We start from the raw sequence: 20,173 nt of genomic DNA on the forward strand, positions 1-20,173 counted from the left end.
ATGAACACGATAGAGAGTTTTTATAGACAACTATACAAAGAACAGCAATGTAACCGGAGTGGATCATTACCAAAGATAATCAATCAGGGATCTGAAATTTTACCGGACGTAACACCCAATGAAGTTCGAAGGTCAGTGCAAGAAATGAAAAACAATAAGTCCCCCGGAGGCGCTGAAATAGTGGCAGATGCCTTAAAAGTGGCTGGAAAAAGATTATGGCAGGTCCTTGCCAAACTATTCACTAGATGTTTGCAGGAAGCAATAACATCAACCCAGTGGTATAACGCAGAAATTATCATACTTCATAAAAAAGGGGATGCTACCGACCTCAGGAATTACAGGCCCATAAGTCTACTTTCACATATTTATAAACTATTTACAAAAATAATTACGAAACGACTAGAAAATAAATTGGAATTTTATCAGCCCATAGAACAGGCGGGTTTTAGAAAAGGCTATGGAACAAACGATCACCTACTGGTAATAAAAAATCTTATAGAAAAATGCACTGAATATAATAAACCACTAGCTTTAATATTTGTCGACTATGAAAAGGCATTCGACACCGTAAATCAACAAAAAATGTTGGAAGCCTTGACAGAATGCCGAATTGACTATCGGTATATAAATATAATTAAACACATATACCAAAACGCAACAGCCAGTGTTAGAGTGGGTGATCGTCAAACCCAGAAATTCCCGATACAACGTGGAGTACGCCAGGGGGACACCATATCGCCGAAACTGTTCACTACGCTTTTGGAATATATATGTAAAAGGGCAAAACTGACCGACAAGGGCATAAACATAAACGGAGAAAAGCTTAGCTATCTAAGGTTTGCAGATGATATTGTACTAATAGCTGATAGGATAGATGAGGCCAAAGAACTTTTAAATCAGCTCTACCTTTCCTCGCTAGAAGGGGGATTGAAAATAAATATATCTAAAACCCAGATGATGACAAATCTTGTAGTCAGCGAAGATATATGCGTAGGAACAAGATCCATAGACCAGGTAATGGCCTATAAATACCTAGGTCATGAGATTCGCATAGGAAAAGATAACCAAACCGTTGAGCTTCTCCGTCGTATAAGACTGACTTGGGCAGCCTTCGGCAAGCTGAACCATATTTTCAAATCGTCTAATATCAATATGCCTTAAAAGAAAAACGTTTAATCAGTGTGTTTTGCCAGTGTTAACTTACGGTGCGGAAACGTTGACCATGCCAAGGAGAACAGTTCAAAAGATCCGTGTGTGTCAAAGGGCGATGGAGCGTGCTATGTTGGGCGTTTCACTACGAGACAAGATCCCAAATCGCCAGCTACGACAAAGAACAGGAGTGGCTGATGCAGTAGAGAGAGTAGCAACACTAAAATGGAACTGGGCAGGTCACGTGGCTCGAATGACAGATAATAGATGGACAAAGCGGATACTGGAATGGAGACCAAGAGATGATGCCTACCGAAGCAGAGGTCGTCCACCAACACGTTGGACTGACGATCTAAGACGTTGTCATAGGAATTGGATGCAAGAGGCACAAGATCGAAATAGATGGAAAATTATGAGGGAGATCTATGTCCAGCAGTGGATAAGCGAAGATTGAATGATGAATATCGCTGACGTGCACCAAGTGCAAATTAATCGAGAAAATGGTAAACAAAAGATTAGTCTGGTTTTTGGAAAAAATTGAGTTATTTCACCACCAAAATCCGGTTTTAGATCTCACCGTTCCACATCAGATAATTTGGTAATTTTACAATCACATATTTCCGACTCCATGGCCTGTAAAAAGATTTATTAGCAGCCTTTTTTGATGGCGCCTTTGACACTGTTCAAAAATCTGTAATACTCCAAAAAACTTCAACAATGTGGACTTGGTGGAAACATTATACTACTTTGTGCCAAATTTTTTAAATAATAGAACTTTTAAAGTTATTTTAAACAGAAAACTGTCATTTATTTGTATTCAACATAATGGAGTACCACAAGGTTCTGCTATAAGCACAACTTTGTTCAGTTTGGCATTTCGTCAATTGACGAAATGCCCCTGAAGATGCTCTACGAAGCGAAAGTACTTGGGCAAGATTTAATTAATAAACTGTGCTCGATATCTGCCTTTCATTTTATCAAAGTTGATTTAAGAGAGATTCAAGTGCTTTATAAACTCTAAATTGTAATTATGTAAAAAAAAACAATTTTTACACAATGTTACAGTACATTTTATACAATATGTTGTGGGTCCAGCTTTATAATTTTCTCCTTGACATAGCCTTTGCTTTTCATGTTTTTGTCCTGTGTCACGTTTCATGCACCGTCATGTTAAATACAGTGGCTCACTGGAAAACGGTGCGTTAAACAGCATACGAAGGGGTATGGGTGTATATAAAAAAAATGTGTGTACAGATATAGTGTTATAGGTATATGCAACCCTTATCTGCGGTCTTGCGGAAAAGTGTACTGTACCCGAGTAGTATCTTTTAACAGATATATCATTAGTGTGATTACCACTTAAAGAGCTCAAAGCTAAAAGGATGAGGGTCCATTATTTGTCATTATGGAGATAATACTAATTTCTTGTACTTTATTTCATGTAAAATATTTTATAGTGTCTAACTAATCAAAAAAAGAAGACGGTGCTACATATATAGGTTAAAAGGATGACAGATTACCTAGTTCAGTTTGTTGACCACAGAGGTCTCTTCTATTCGTGGTGTTTGTTGCCCAGATGATTTGTAAACGTACATACCTGTGGTTATTTACATTTAAGTGTTTAAGACTTGAGTGCATATGAGAACATAAGTTTAAGTGGAAGACAAAATATTACTTCTAAGTTCAACCTGCCCTCATTACATGACAAAGAATCAATGCATCTTTGTGCAATGACTTGCAAGTAAAAGAGCTTAAAATTATCTGCGATTCCTGTGCAGGCCAGAACAAAAATTACGCCGTTTTCCGTATGCTTCACTACATTATACACTATACCACAGTATATTGCTTAAAAAGAATCAGTAGGTTCACTCTCACATTTTCACGGTTCCAATTTTGAATCCACTCCTAGGTCCGTGCCGGTTCGTGCGCAATAGATTTGGCGAAAAATGCTGCTGTTGCAAGATTTAAAATATTCCATTAGTTTTAAAGAACATTCCAAAATTATAATAAAATAATTATTATTATAGAAGTTCTTTGGAAAGTGGAAAATAAATTTCATAAATGGTTAAATTCTTCACATACCCACTATACACACTTCTAAAGTTTGAAAAATCATATTGCCTAATTGACTTAATCTATTTAAATAATTAATCATAAGTATCTATCGTGTTTGTCAAAGTGAAATAGATTTGTACTAAGTAGTACTTGTAAAGAATTTCTACGTCCTTGGAGATCAGTATATCACTGTTCCAGAAGTATAAACACATAATTGTAAAATTTTGAAAAATGACTTTATTATGTTGGAGAGGTTAAAACTGCATTTTCTATATATTTTTAAATCACCATAACTGTACTTACGGATCACCGGTCATGGCGAAATTCGTAAGTAAAATTACGACGATTTACAAATATGTTGAAAATGCAGTTTTGATCCCTTCGATACAATAAAGTCAGTTTTCAAAATTTTAGAGTTATGTCATTATACTTTCGGAACAGCGATATATGCTATCACTTTTCCATAGTTTTCTGGAAGTGGAATCTGATTTTATCTTTCAAAATTATGATTTGACTGTTACTGTTCCTGTCTGTGAGTATCTTAGCTGGGTGTAACATATGTTCTATTATTTTATATTCTGCAAGAATTTGGGTATTAACTTATTTGCAGTAACTATTTAACAGGCCTCCCAAAACCCAGCTTTGATTTGATTCGTCATGCTTTAGTCTCAAAAAAAACCTAAGCTATGTAAAAAACATAATTTTCTTGAACCTTTTAAAAAAGAATATTAAATAGCTGAGAAGATATATCGCATGTCAGGATTCGATCAATTAATTTTGTATTCAGCATGAAGCCTTTTTTAAGTCAATAAATCAAAATTTGTCTTAAGGAAAATCTATTTTTATCCATAGTGCCCTATCATATCTTGTATGTCGCTATACGTTCATTAATATTGAAGACACTGTGTATCTTCCCTATCTACCCTTTTAGTAGTCGCCTTGTTTATTTTTTCTATCTGAATATATTCGTTATATCCTCCCCTTTAATTTGCTATGTCGCATGTTAGGATTCAATCAGTTGTTTATTTTGTACTCAGCCTGAGGCATTTTTCTATTCTATCCTATCTCGTATGTCGCTATATTAATATTGAAAATACTGTGTAGTGCCCTTTCATTTAACGTATTCTTTCTGTCTCAACAGCATTTTTACACCTTTTACTTAATTATATTTAATTTTGGTAAATGTTGGTAGTTCAGATTTCTTTCCTAGGTGGCGTAGTTACCTTACTGGACAAACAGTGTGACATCCTAGCCTTTTAGATCGATATATTCTTTCAATTGTAAATGTATGTAAAAATTTGAGTTTAACTAACTACGTTGTGAACGTAGTGATCCTACAGTGGGATTTTTAGTCTATATGACATTTTTTCATTTCATTATTTTGTTATTAATAAGTTGTGATTGTGGAAATATATATATATATATATATATATATATATATATATATATATATATATATATATATATTCTAACTTGTATTCATAGTTCGCTACTTGTGTTTTTTATAATCTTGTTTTTATTATAACTGCTATCGTAAAATTGAAATACTCAAAATATAATTTATAATTCGAATGTATTATTATTTTTTCATCTATAGAAATTGGTTTCCTCATTAGCTCTTCGTTTTATGAGATTTCTCACCAGTAACAGTGAATACAGCGTGATTTTCTAATGAATACAAAAAATTAAATATTCGATTAATACAAACTGATAGATTCAACATAATACATTTTGAAGGACAATCAGTAATCATTATTTGGGAAACTATCGATAATTGTCGAAAACTTCAAATTAAGGAAAGTATTCATTATTCCGAAAATCTCATTAAATTTTAGGTCGCCACAAGTCATACTTTTCCTATTTATTTTCGAGCAGTGTATTAAAAATTATATTGAGCAGTGTAACAAAAACTGGAATTTATCTGCGCGTGGAACTCATGCGCGTGAAAAAAATGGAACATGAAGAACAAAGGACTGGCGGCAGAGTGAACCTACTGATTCTTTTTAAGCAATATACTGTGACTATACTAAGGGACTTGATAATTTTGAGACATGATTAATAAATTGTTATAATAGACGAAAACTTGTTATAATAGACGAAATAAATAATAAAGCCGGTACTTACTAATACTACCATCCCACCAGGAGTACTATTATTTTAATTCGTTAGTGTAGAGACGGCGACATTGGTTCGTTACTAATTGATTTTTAAGTACTTCCTTTTTATTTTAAGGTTTCATTTGACATACTTCGTAAAACAGGTACAACCTTTACGATTCACAAAGAATTTATTGGACGTGAGTATTTTGTAGGTTTGGCCTGTACATGTTCCTTTTTTGTAGGTAGTAGTTGAATTTATAAATTAATAAAGTCTTAGGCAGAAGTAACGAATTATTTTTAATTTTTACTATTACTTGTTATTTTTAGTTTTAATTTTTGAAGTCTAGATAAGAATAAGTACAGTCTGTCCCAAACCCTTCTTTCAGTGCGTCACTAATTTTGGCGTCATATAGGATCTTAATAGTTAAATTTGACAGTTGCAGGATCGTAATCTCTCTTTTTCTAATTGAAAATAATTTATTAATTTTAATATTAGTCTTTGTTCTTTCTCGATATATCTCGGCATATTTAAAATATGTTTATGACAATAAATACAAAATTAAATTTTCACTGTAAAATGCCTGATAATACTAACCTGGAATGACAGTTATCATTTTATCAGTTGACATTGTGAAAGTACTGTCACGATCGAGACAATCTGCGTCAAATTATATTTATGCGCATCATTGATTGGATATTTATTTAGCGTATTCTAAACTCCAACCAATTATACATCCGTAAGTAGAATTAGCTTGACGATAAATACTTTTCTGAGTTGTATGTATAATAATCACAGACTCACGTTTTTTTCTGTCACTTCTAGCTTAATGTGTTAGAGAGAATTCGATCAACTATGACGCACTGAAAGAACGGTTTGGGATGAACTATAATAGAGTACACATACCTATATAGGGGAGAGTGACCCAAAATGATCCACATAAGATAAAAAATCTAAATAATGCTTAATTACAGGCCAAAAGTTCGGAACATTATTTTTAGACTCACCAACTATTCTGTTTACAATTATGCAATTAATATTAAATGTTAAAATATTTCAAATGTTTGGAAAAGGATCATTTTATCCAACCGGGTGGGGCAAAATGATCCCCTACCTTTTTTTGGAAAAACAGGTACTTATTTGTTATTGGAAATAAAGTGAAATAAATTGGTAAACGTCATTTCAGGAAAAAAATAATATAGGTACCTATATTTAGTTTAAAAATAAAACTATATTACTAATAATAATACTAATTAATAATAACTAAACATAGATTAGGTAGTACAATAATTACAACTTTCTAACGTTTTTTTTTAGTTTAGTAGTACGAAGTTTTTTAGCCTGTAAAAATCTGATATTATCGGGGAATCGATAGCTTAGAAACTCGTATTTAAATACATCTGTTCACCTTGCTGATATAATCCCAAAGTTTTTTTTTATTGTATAATAACTTTTGCTTAGCCAATTAGCCAGACTAATTACTTGTGGTAAGTTAGGTTATCTTTTTTATATATAACAAATTTACTGACATATTACATTCTAAATATTAATTATGTTAACAAACATTTTTCTCTTAAATCTAAATATTATTTTTTTGTTTATTCTTTTTTTAAATTTTTTTTCTATTTTTATGAAAAAGAAAATGTACTATACATAAAATCTGTGACACATAAAATAAAATCCTCCTATATAGAACAACATCTACAGTGTTCGCTGATTTTTAAAAACTATTTGATACTGTAGAACATTGGGCTTGTCGTTTGTTTCCCGTGGAATGGAAAATTCTAGCAGACGTTTCTTTAAATGATGCTTCTTTTCTTTTTTCATGATAATTATTAGATATATTACATCGGATTTTTTTGCAGATATATTGACACATGTAATGATTTTGCTTAAATAAAATTTACATTCTGAATATTCTATATTTTGGGAGTAAACTATTTTCTCTTTTTAATTACAATCATTGTGATTAAATCTCAAGACATAAATTACTCAGTGTGTAACTGCCACAAAAAAATAGTTTTAGAACCATTTTAGAATTCGTATCGATCGATTTAATAAGTGTTTTATTGATAAATGAAAAATGTAGTACGTATAAATTTTTACTTGTCTGGAACACTCATCTTTAAGAGGCAGTTTTCGTGGTAAGGACGCTGTTGGAAAGAATAACATTTAGAACAGGGTTGGCCTTCAAAAGGTACACAATTATTTTAGGATGATATCATTACTAAATAATTACGATGATTTATAAACATTACATAATATACGGTAATTGCTTATGGAATAAAAGCACAGATGAACTTTGCATATTTCACATTCACCTTTTGATTTTCCTTTACATCTCTTCACTTTATATCTTTTTCTATTGACTTCGTTGTACATTATACATTGTGTTTAGGTTCAAAGCACTTTGTTTAAGATGGTTATTCTGGAGTTAAACTTCTAGGCCAACTTCTGTTTATGTTCTTTGTAGGATACTAATGTGAGTGAGTTGTTCTGTGTAAGGACGTGAAAGTTGTTCTTGTTTTTACTTTGATTGGATAGAGCTCCAATAAGGAATCCTGAAAATCTGCTCCCCCGATATGTTTATTGTATTTTCACTTTATGTAATGGTTCAGATCCACAGCAATCTGACGTTAATGTTACAAATGTGTTGTCAAACCACTGAACTACGTGCATGCTAGTATTTTCATAATTTGTTGTATGATCTTGCCAGACTTCCATTTAGAAGGTTTTTATTTGTTTTTTTTGCCAATTTGATTTTTGTCGACAATTACAAGAGACTTTATGATCTTTTTTGTCAAATATAACACCAATAGAATACCTGAGAAGCAATTATCATAATAGTGCTTATAGTTTTTATTGGTTGAAACTTCGCTACTCATTCGTACATAAATATTAATATTAAGATCCGGTTATATGTGTACACAAATATCTGACAATTCGAGAGATAATAGAAGTATTATAGCATCCCCTTATAAATAATTAAACGTATAAATAAATGATTATTGGAAGAAACTAATTAATTATTATTAAAAACAATATTAATGCCTCGCAGAGGAAGTTATTTACTAAAATTTAAAATATGGAAATTTATTAAAAATAGAAGTGATATTTAACAACAAATAATATAGTTAAGATCGAACGACCGGTTCCAAGCCTCTGGTAGGTACGGAACTGGAGGAATTCTCAACTATTCCAATTCCAACTAATGAACGGAATGGTAAACAAAAATATTCCATTTGTACAGACTTTCTAGCTTTTATTTTGCGCACTTAGGAATTATTTACCAATCATCCCCTTTGTGCAAAATATCCGTAACTCTTACCTTTCTACAATAAATACCAAGCTTACCTTTATGTGGATTCCCTCTTACATTGGTAAATCTGACAAAGAACTCGCAGAGTAGCATGATAAAAAAGCTTCAACAGTTACTGTTGCAGTTTCGCAAATGTATATAAACTTTTATAAAATATTATCAGACTTTGTGTTAGTTTTGATTCTCTCCATATATTTAGCCAAGATTCCGTGTACAAAATACATCCTCTATAGAACAATGAACGGTTGTTTAATACATTCTTAAAGACAGAGGACGGTTATTTTTATTGTATGTTATGAAAGCATGATAGAAAAATGTATGGAATTTTGTTAAAAGTGCAGATCGTTGAGTATTTATCGCCAAAACCGTTTGCTTGTACAAAACAAGTCTGAGCCCAATTGCTGTGTCAGTCAGTTACCACCAGACAGTCAGTTACCATCAAGCATTCAGTCTCCATCAGTTGTTCCATCTAGTAGGGGTGGAGGCTGCTCCATCATCAATATTTTTTGTGGTTCCTGTACGTCGTTGAAGACGTCTTTTTCGATAGCGGTTGGTGCTATCATTTGATTGATCAAGTACGTTAACTTGGTGCTAAATAATTTCATAGTGTGTTGCGATTTTGAACCTTTTAATTGAACTTTATTTTGAACATTTCACTTTCTTGCTTTTATACATTTTATACTTTTTTTTTACATTTTCCTTGTTGCTAATTGTTATTAATATGTGTATAAATATTGCATTTGAATTGCATATAGTAGGTATAATATAATTTTGTCGATTGTATTTTATTTAACATAATTATATTTCGTTGTATTATATTTAAGTAGAAATCAGCTGTTAAAGTCATTATTCTTTCTTGTATCATATTTAGCATACTCAAAACAGCTGTGCTTTTTACGGAAAGTCCTTTATCTTTTGTATATTCATCTTAATATTGGTTGTCGTATCGGTTTCGTATCATATAAGATTTTAATTTGTAGCTCTTTATATTTATAGGATTATATTTGAATGTATCTATGTATATTTGTCTCTTGCTTTTATTTCTTTCTAAATAGAGTTTATATAGTCTACTCGTTTTTTATTTTTCTATGGCAATATACATACCCAACGCGAATGGGGGAAACCAGCGAGTTCTAGATTGAACATATAGACATTCTTCTTCCTTGCTGAGGACCTCAATTGTTATATAGAGGTCTTCGTATGCGCAGAAAGCAACAGCTATCACATTAACAACTCACATCCAAATTTGTAAAGATTCACCAGGAGATTATGGCAAACCCACTGGAGCTCCTTAAATAGGGGAGAGTCCTACAGTACCGTCACCTTAAGGTATATCAACAAAAAAAATCAAAATGCTAAAAGGTACATGTTTAATACTTCCTGTCATGTATGAAAGGACTATTATGCTGATAATGAAAGTAATAAACAATCATAATGTTTCAAAATAATCACTTTATTAATGAAAATTAAAGATAAGGAAAAATCAAACTTTATAAAATTGGCCTCCAGTACCGGCCAGTAAATATATTACCAATTAAACGATACAGAAATCAGAAATATATTGTTTGGATAGCTCTGATATGTTCGCACAAGCCTCATGAACCCAAATATTACAGTTTCCACACTGTATCCAATCCTCTTCATGAGATTCAGTGCACAAAGGACAAACTGTCTCTTCTTCAATCGGTCTGCTAGGAGGGGGTAGGTTTTCATCTTTATTTTTCCTACTTTTCTTACTAACATATCTTCCTGACAACAAGCTTTTACCTTTTTGAACATATTTTCCTGAGACCTTATTTTTTTTGTTAACGTCATTTTCCACAAGTAAATTCTTCCCTCGTTTAAGTGATTCGACGCTTGTTTTGCCTGCTTTTTTCTCTTCTAGCATTTTTTTATATGGAGAACCAGTTATAATTTCGCTTTTTTCAGCTTTACGACTCCGGGCAGTTGCTCTTCTTTTAGAAGCATCAGGAACCGGTGAGAGTTCTGTAAGTGCAGCTTTAAAATTGTCTGTGGATAGGTCAATTGTAGCTTCTTCTTGAGATTCTAATTGCCGCAAAAAAGCAATTTGTGATTCTCCATTAGCAAGAGTAGTTTGATTGTCGGAATGCACAGAATTTGTAATATGGGCTACGAGATCAGGAGCAGGAGTAGTAGATGTTGGTTCTAGCAGTTGGGAAGATGAAGGCAACGGTTCTGATGTTGAAGGTGTTGCTTCTAGCAGTTGGAAAGATGAAGGCAATGATTCTGACGTTGATTGTTGTTCTGTAATGTTGGTTATGTTAGAACAAATAAAGTCCAAATCATTAAAGACATTTTTATCAAAGGGGTGTATGCCTGTGCAACGAAAGCCACTAACTGCGATTTCCATTCGAGAAACTCGATTAAAAGCTGAAGCAACTAAGCCAGCAATCTCGTATTCATTGATTCTAATACCGGGATTTAATCTCATCCACAAGTCACATGCATTATTATAAGCATATTTAAATGGCTTCATGAACGTACGATCTAGTGGCTGTAGCTTATGCGTCGTATGTGGTGGGGTGCTAAGCATATGGATGTTATTTTTCCGGGCAAATTCAATAACATCTAAGTCCTTATGACTCGCATGTCCATCTAAAATCAGGAGAACTGGATTCTCGGCTGTAGGATTAGAATACTGCACAAAATGATGCATCCATTTTAAAAATAATTCGGCATTCATCCAGCCGTTTGGCTGAGCTTCGCCTACGCTCTCATTTGGGGCGTTAAGCATTAGTCTTTCATTCATTCGGACTCGTGGAAATATAAAATATGGTGGAACAAATTGACCTCCAGCGCTCATTGCAAAAAGCACCGTCACGTTCTTTCCACGTTCTGCTGAAGTCAGTTTTCCTACTTGTTTTTGGTTTTTAGTAGCTAAAACTTTGGCATGTTTTTGGACAATGCTGACACCAGTCTCGTCGCAATTCCATATTTTATAAGGAGTGAATTTAAACCTCTGTATCAAAGTCTCTAAACCATCAAAGAAACGCTCAACCTGAGGTCTGTTAAATCCTACTGCTCTCATTAAGCTCGTTGATTCAGCACTCCGCAATGATAAATCACTATGTCTTTTCATAAAAGAATAATAACAGTTTTTCCCTGTCATTTCTTTTTCTTTATTAAACTGGTGAGGTAACTTCAACTTCTCTGCCAGTTAAAAAGCAAGACGTAAAAATTCTTGCCTGTTTAAAGGCATTAGTCTATTGGCCAAGTCTTTAACATGTGTCGCCAATGTTTCTTCATGTTCAGGTGAAAAAGTATTGTGAAAACGACCCATAACTGGCTCAATGGATATCTCTTTATTATTTTTAATAGCACTTACTCTGTCATTCAATGTAGTTCGTGGTATCTGATAGCGTTCGGCAGCTTGGCGTGCACTCATCTCATTATTCAGTACCTTTTCCACGGCTTTTCGCATGTTCGCAGGATCCCAGCTGCCCTTTTTTTGCCTCACATGAACATTATTTTTATCACTTGGCATTTTTGCGTACCTGTAAGTAAAAGAAATCTTTTAAAAACGAACTTTATTATTGGCCGGTACTGCAGGACAATGCAGTGGCCGGTACTGGAGGAAACGAAAAAAAAAAAAAAATAAGTTTGTTTACAGGTAAAAACAAACGCACAAATATTGATTTAAAGTATACTTTTTTATAGTTATATAAGTACACTATACATACCAGGAGTTATTTGTTTTAAACTGGATCTTTAAATGTTGAAAATCACCAACAGAATTTTAAATATGCAGTGTACGTCTATGATGCCCAACACAAATCTTTGCACTGACAAGAATCCTGTCGCGACAAGTTGACACCGCGCTGGGCTTGTACTTATAGGAGTGTCTAGCATTAATACCGATAATCATCACCGTACCATCTATTATAGGTTTGTAGAACTTTCAACTGGCCGGTACTGTATGCCGGCCGGTACGGTGGGACTCTCCCCTACATCCTTACATGAAATCTAACCTTCATTATATAAGCCATTATATACTGACCCGACTAGACTATCTAGACAAGACCTCACAATTATAGAAAGAATCCGTATAGACCTCACCAAACTAACACACAGCTTCCTGATGACATCAGATGTCCGGCCAATCTGTCAAACACGCCAGTGCCAACTAACAGTGAAACACATTCTTACCAAATGTCATTAATGCAGTGAAGTAAGATATCAGCTAAATCTTAAACCGTAGTTTTATATGACCTAACTTATTAATGCTATTATACCTTTTGTAATTTTGTTTGTAATCACCTCATGCGGGTGGTCATAGTTGTAAATAGATTGTAAATGTAAATAAAAATAAATTATTTAAAACAAATATAAAAACATTTAAAATGAACTATTCTAAAAATTGTAAAATTAATTTGTGCACCGAAAACTGAAATTAGAGCAAAATCATTATTTATTTTCAAATCGTTCTAAATCTTTAATATTGAGTTCAAAGTTGGGCCTTGAGATTATCAAAATCTCAAAATTTTAAATCGATTCATACAAAATCTATACCCATGTGAAAATTTGGTATTAATCAAATAAATACGGAACAGAGTTTTTACTCGTTTTACAGTAAAACCGAATTTATTGAGAATACTAGTCACACCAATAACAAATAACTTAAATGTTATTCGATAAAACGTTAAACCAATTAAGAAAGACAGGTGTAACTTATTTACTGCGAAGCAGGTTTTTTATTCCTCTTACAGGTAAAACCAAATTTACGTGTTTACATTTTTATTGGTGAATCGATAGTTTTGGGTAGAAATGTCTGTTACTGGTCAGACCACTGTCGAATAACTGCTTAATTTGGTGTTTTTTAAGTTGTCTGATTAACGCTTGAATATTATTCGATAAAACTGTAAACCAATAAGGAAAGAAAGAGCATATAACTATAACTACTCATACAAAGTAGGTTTTTTATTCCTCTTACAAGTAAAACCCAATTTACGTGTTTACATTTTTATTGGCTAATCGATAGTTTTGGGTAGGACCTGTCTGTTACTGGTCAGACCACTGTCGAATAACTACCTAATCAGAGTCTGTATATATTCTGCTACTTAATTTGGTGTTTTTTTGATATTGTGTGAGTAATGCTTAAATATTATTCGATAAAACTTTAAACCAATAAAGAAAGAAATGGAGTGGAATTTAGTTACATTAAGTAAATGCCAAACAGGTTTTTATTTATTTTAGCAATTAAACTAGATGTGATTATACAAAGTGATAGTTTATTTTTTCATTACTTTGAGATATTTCGGACTAGACATGTTTTCTAGGGTCAGTACCCTCCATATTTTTATTCGGACCTGGTGGACAGTGCAGCTTCTAAAGTCCACAGAAGGTCTTGTCTTGAACAGCTATGGCTAGATCGTCTGCATTTAGGATGTGTTTTGAGTAGGCAGATGTATACTGATCATTGTTATCTTCTTCTTCTTCACGTGCCATCTCCTCTAAGAAGGTTGGCAACCATCATGGCAATTCGCACTTTCGACGCTGCTGCTCTAAAGAGATCAACAGAAGTGCAGTTAAACCAAGCTCTCAAATTATTTAACCAGGAGATGCGTCTTCTTCCGCGACTCCTTCTACCCTGTATTCTTCCTTGCATTATTAATTGCAACAAGTTATAACGCTCGCCCCTCATGACATGTCCCAGATATTGCAATTTTCTGACTTTAATTGTATTTAAAACCTCTTTATCTTTTCCCATTCTTCTCAACACCTCGACATGCGTGACTCTATCGACCCAACTTATTCTTAATATCCTTCTGTAGGCCCATAACTCGAAGGCTTCCAATCTGTCCGAAACATCTTTCTTCAAAGTCCAAGCCTCTAACCCATAAAATAATACGGAGAACACGTAGCATCTCAGAAGTCTTATCTTTAAAGAAATTGAAATGTCCCTGCCGCAGAGTACTTTTTTCAGTTTGTTGAAAGAATGTCTTGCCTGTCCTATTCTTGCCTTAATCTCTTCTGCGTATTCATTATTTTCGTTAATTATTGTACCCAGATATTTATATTTTTCAACTTTTTTAATTTGTTCTCCATGTATTGTTATGTTTTCTTGGCGCTGTTGGGTTTTTGTAATTACCATAAATTGTGTCTTGTTTGTGTTTAGGGACAGTCCGTTTTCTTCACTGACTTCTACTACTCTGTCAACCATTTGTTGTAAATCCAAATCCTTAAGACATTCCGCTAATAAAATAGTGTCGTCAGCAAACCGTATATTATTGATTGGTCGGCCATTTACTTTTATTCCCATAGTTAGTTCTTCTAGTGCTTCCTGGATTATTTCCTCTGAATACAAACTAAACAAAGTAGGATACAGGACACAGCCATTGTTATACCTAAATATTAAACAGCACTGGTGCAAGTACATTTACTTGGGATAAACTGAGTTTTTGGTTTCTTCATTTGCTTTTCTACATGTACAGGTGCAATTAACTTTGTCAGATTAATGTCTCTAATGGCTTTGAAGATCTTTGATAAGAGTACCTTATACTTTACGGCGTTTTAAGCTGACAAATCAATTCATGCTACTCTAGTAATTCGTCTTTCTCGTAGCGACTCTCTATGTACTCATTGAGTGCCAATGCTTGTACGATGCAAGATTTTCCGGCCTGATGTAGGATTTTTTTTATTTACAAAATCGCATCAGCCAAATTGGCCATTAGCGAAACAACAGTAGCGAACAATAATTTGTATCACATTTATATGTTTAGATAGCGTTTAGAATGTTAATTGAAGTTAATAAACTTTTTAGGTTAGACATATTGCACTTTAGACCTAAAATATCACTTAGTATGTTGGGTATATTGCAAAACATGCGCTTTGGCGTTATTCAGGACATTTCTCTAATATATGTTTAATTGTTAACTTCTTTTTACATCTTGGTTGTTGTTTGTTGGAAAACACATCGCTAATAGTTTATCGCGTTAATATCTAGATCCAGCTGGAGTCACGTTAATATTACCTGGTCTCTCCGATTTGTTGGTAATGTGAGCCAGGGTTTTATCGATTTTTTACTATCACGTAGCTTGGCCGATGACATTTTCTACTTTTCTTCCCACATATATAGCACTTTACATTTAATATTTGACACATTTCACATCCGCACTCGTAAATGTTTCAGTATTCAGTACACTCCGCACTATCACTAGTTGTAGCTTCTTTTGCAGCGTTGTTTGCCCCTTCATTTCCTTGAATTCCAATAAGGGATGGTATCTAGAAGAATATATTATTTTTTCCATTCAGTTGAGCGGTATGAACTTCTTGTTTTATCTTGATGACCAAAGGATTAGTTGGGTAGACATTGTTCAATTTTTTCAGATGCCAAAAATCATGCCATTTTTTTGCTGTATTACTAACTATCAGTCTACCACAATTTTACAATCATTACCTTAGTCCAACCCTTGATAATACTTTCTACTTCCATTTCCAACCTCCTTCTTTAGAAATACAGACAGTTGTAAGATAGCAAACAAGAAGACACTCTCTTGCCTGCTCCATATCGAGAGGAACAGTCGCTCTCTCTCGACTGCTAAGCTTCGCTAGCAGCAGACGTACTCTCTTCTCTTGCCTGTTGTCTATCGCTGAGAATAGACGCTCTCTCTTGCCTGTTGTCTATCGCTGAGAACAGACGCTCTCTCTTCCCTGTTGACTATCGTTAGTAACAGAGGATACTCTCTACTGTTGACTGCCGCTAACAACAGACATCCTCTCTCTCCCGCTTATAATTACGCGAAAAATACCGCAAATACTGTTTTAAATCGTATACAGACGCAAATGTGCTCTATCTCGTGATCTCAGTGTTAGCACCGCGAGATACGTGTTCAGAAACCGGTACCCATACAGCAGAAGTATTGGTAAGACTTTCTGTAAAACCTTTTTACTACACATCCTAATTTATTTTGAACCAGCCCTATATAATACAGTCCTCATGCACTGAAACTATATTCATAATTTTACATATGTACACCCTTTCTATACAAACATATTGAATTGGCTGTACGGAACTTAAAGAGTCTAATATAATTGGTATAATACATTTGGTATTACTCGATGCGTTGACAGCAAGAGTGACCTGCTATAGAGCATATAGTTCAGCAAAGTAAATGGAGTACTATGAAGGGAGTTGTGTATTTATTTGTTGAAGTTTAGGTTATGACTGCAACACCAGTACCTTCATTTGATTTTGATGCATCTGTATATATATCATCATCATCATTTTGGCTTTACAACCCTGTGTGGGTCCTAGCCTCCCCAAGAATTTTTCTCCAGTCGTCCCTATCCATCGCCTTCCTCCGCCAAGCACGTATTTCCATATTTCTCATATCTTGGTCTATGTTATCTAGGAATCTTGTTCTGGGTCTTCCTCTTCTTTGACCAATAGGTCTATCAAGGAGCGTTTTTCTAGCTGGGTCGGTTTGCTCCATCCGCATTACATGGCCTACCCACCTCAGATGTCCTATCTTTATGTGTTTTACGATATCTGGTTCCTGGTATATCCTATAGAGTTCGAAGTTGTATCGTCTTCTCCAGACACCATTCTCATTTACCGCTCCATAGATGCGCCTTAGGATTTTTCTTTCGAAACATCCTAACATGTTTTCATTGCTTTTTGTTAAAGTCCAGGTTTCTGAACCATATGTTAGGACTGGGCGTATTATTGTTTTGTAGAGTTTTACTTTTGTATTTCTTGATATAACTGTAGATTTAAAAAGGAGATTAAGCCCAAAATAGCATCTATTAGCCGTGCAAATTCTGCGGTTTATCTCTGCGGTAGTGTCATTTTCAGTATTGACGAGCGTTCCCAGGTATACAAATTCGTTAACTGCTTCGAGGACGTCATTTTCTATAACAAGTGGCCATATTGTTTGTGGTTGCGTACCTATTTTCATGTATTTTGTTTTGTTGGTGTTTATTATTAAACTCATTTTTGTAGCCGCTTCCTTTAATGCTACGTACGCCTCTCGTGCTGCGTTTTCCGTTCTCCCAACAATATTGATATCATCAGCATATGCTAAGATTTGCACAGATTTGTTATATATTGAACCGGTAGTTGTGATTTGTGACGTACGTATTACTTTTTCCAGAGCTAGATTGAATAGTATACAGGAGAGTGGGTCTCCCTGACGTAGCCCGTTATTTGTTTTAAAAGGTTCAGAGAGTTCCCCCTGGATTCGTACTTTGCATTCAACTTTTTCAAGGGTTAGTTTGGTTAAACTTACCAACTGATTTGGTACTCCTAGGTCTATCATTGCTCTAAACAATTCTCTTCTATTTACAGAGTCGTAGGCTGCCTTGTAGTCTATAAATATGTGGTGCGTGTTTACACCGTATTCCAGTGTTTTCTCTAGAATTTATCTTAGGGTTGAAATCTGATAAATTGTTGATTTACCACCTCTGAAACCAGCCTGGTATTGTCCTATTATTCGCTCTGAATATGGTGCCATACGATGGCATAGTATATTGGAGAATATTTTATACGCTGCATTTAGGAGCGTAATTCCTCGATAGTTAGAGCATTCAAAGATATCACCCTTTTTGTGTATGGTGCAAAGTATTCCAATATTCCAATCATTGGGAAGGGACTTTTGTATCCATATTTCTTTAATAAGCTGCTGTAGGGCTATTATGATATCGTGGCCACCTTCTTTATATAATTCCACTGGGAGATTATCTATTCCGGGTGATTTGTTTCTGGCTAGTTTGTTTACAGCGTCTTTAACTTCCAGGATCGTTGGTGGATCCTCCTCCCTCTCGTCTGCTCCGCTTATCTCGCAGCTTTCGTCTTCCGGGTTTTCTTCTTCCTCTATATTAAGTATCTGGTTAAAATATTCCATCCATCCGTTCCATATATCCATATATCCGTTAAGAGATCGCCATTTAAACTTCTACATTGATTTGTGTTTGCCTTAAATTCTTTTCTGTTGATGTTAACTTTCTTATAGAATGTTCTGAATTCTTTCTCTCTGTTGAGGTTTTCTATATATTGAAGTTCCTTTTTTAAGTGGTTTCGTTTCTTCATTCTGTGTATTTTCTTTTCTTCTCTTCTCTTTGTCTGGTAATTCTCTATACTTGTTCTAGTTCGGCGGGTAAGCATTTTTGCATAGGCTTCATTTTTTTTCTGTGTTGCGTCTTTGCATTCATCGTCAAACCAGTGATTTTTTCGGGTACAAGTTTCTGTTCCTATTTCATCCTGTGCTGCTGACTCAATATCTTCCCTTATCCTGTTTCAGAATTAGTCTATATCTCTCTGGTCTTCTTCGCGTAGACTTTGATTCCTTAACCTATTGGTAACATTTTCCCAGTACTGTTTTGCAACAGTTGCATCTCTCAGCTTCTGTACATTCCATTTCTTTCTATTTATTTCTTTTTCTTTGTTGGAGTTTGAAATTCTAGCCCTTAGTGTTGAGATCACTAAACAATGGTCTGAGTCTATGTTTGCGCCTCTATAACTTCTGCAGTTTATTATGTCCGTTCCGTGTCTTGAATCTATTAAGATGTGATCAATCTGACTAGTTGTTCTTAAGTGTTCTGTATATATATTATGTGTATAATTCTTGTAGTTGTGAAATATATCATTGAAGACGGATTTGATTAACTATGGGGTTGTTGAATATTTGTCGAAAGAAATGAGGCGGGTTAGGCACTGAGGGTTCTTTATTTGCCATAGAGGAATGTAGGACGATTGGGAGGGAAAGCATTCTGGGAACGTGTAGTTTAATTGATTTAAGTAGCTTCTAATCCTTGCGTAGAAGGGTTTGGCCGTTCTTGGCTTATTTATAAAGAGATTTGGAAACTTTTCTATAAAACAGTTTTGGATAGTAGGCTTTGTTGAGTTAGATCTGATTTTTGCGGCGTATGCTACAGTTAAATAAAGTCTTCTGTCTTTTAGGAATGGTTCACCAACTTCACAATAAGTACTTTCAGTTGGTGTTGTGCGAAAAGCTCCAGATATTATACGTAAAGAGAGATTGTCAAGTTTAAATTTGATAAATGAGTTAAACTTAATGTCAGTACTTACGTAAAGATTACATCACATCACCAACAGACAGTTAATGATAATTCATTAAAATCAAAAATTTCGCAAACAATTTCTTATTCTGTATCTTATAAGCGATAACTATTACTGAAATATTAAACGACAATACGCCCCTGTTTGGCAATAGTTCTTGAAAGAGTGAGAAATTTATTTCGTTTTACAGGAAATTAATAGCCGAACATTTGTGACATTACAAGTTTCATAGTGCAAAAATGTTCGTCGAAGCAAAAAGGACAAATCTACCGTATCAGGAGTCGTATTTTTCATTACTTCTCGATGTTTATTTCTCTCCTGCAATCTCTAAAATGTGTCAATACTGTAGTTTTTTATTTGACGTATTAACAGCAAAATTACAATTTTTTCCGTAGGAAGTAGTCGTTATGTAAGACTTTATTTCGCTCTTTTTAGCCATCTTAGTTACCGAATTAATCTAATATTTTTTTTGTTAGATTATAGGAAATGTCTACTTTATGTATCAATAAAATAAA

This window comes from Diabrotica undecimpunctata, chromosome 2 (genome assembly GCF_040954645.1).
Source record: "Diabrotica undecimpunctata isolate CICGRU chromosome 2, icDiaUnde3, whole genome shotgun sequence".
Taxonomy (NCBI): Eukaryota; Metazoa; Arthropoda; class Insecta; order Coleoptera; family Chrysomelidae; genus Diabrotica; species Diabrotica undecimpunctata.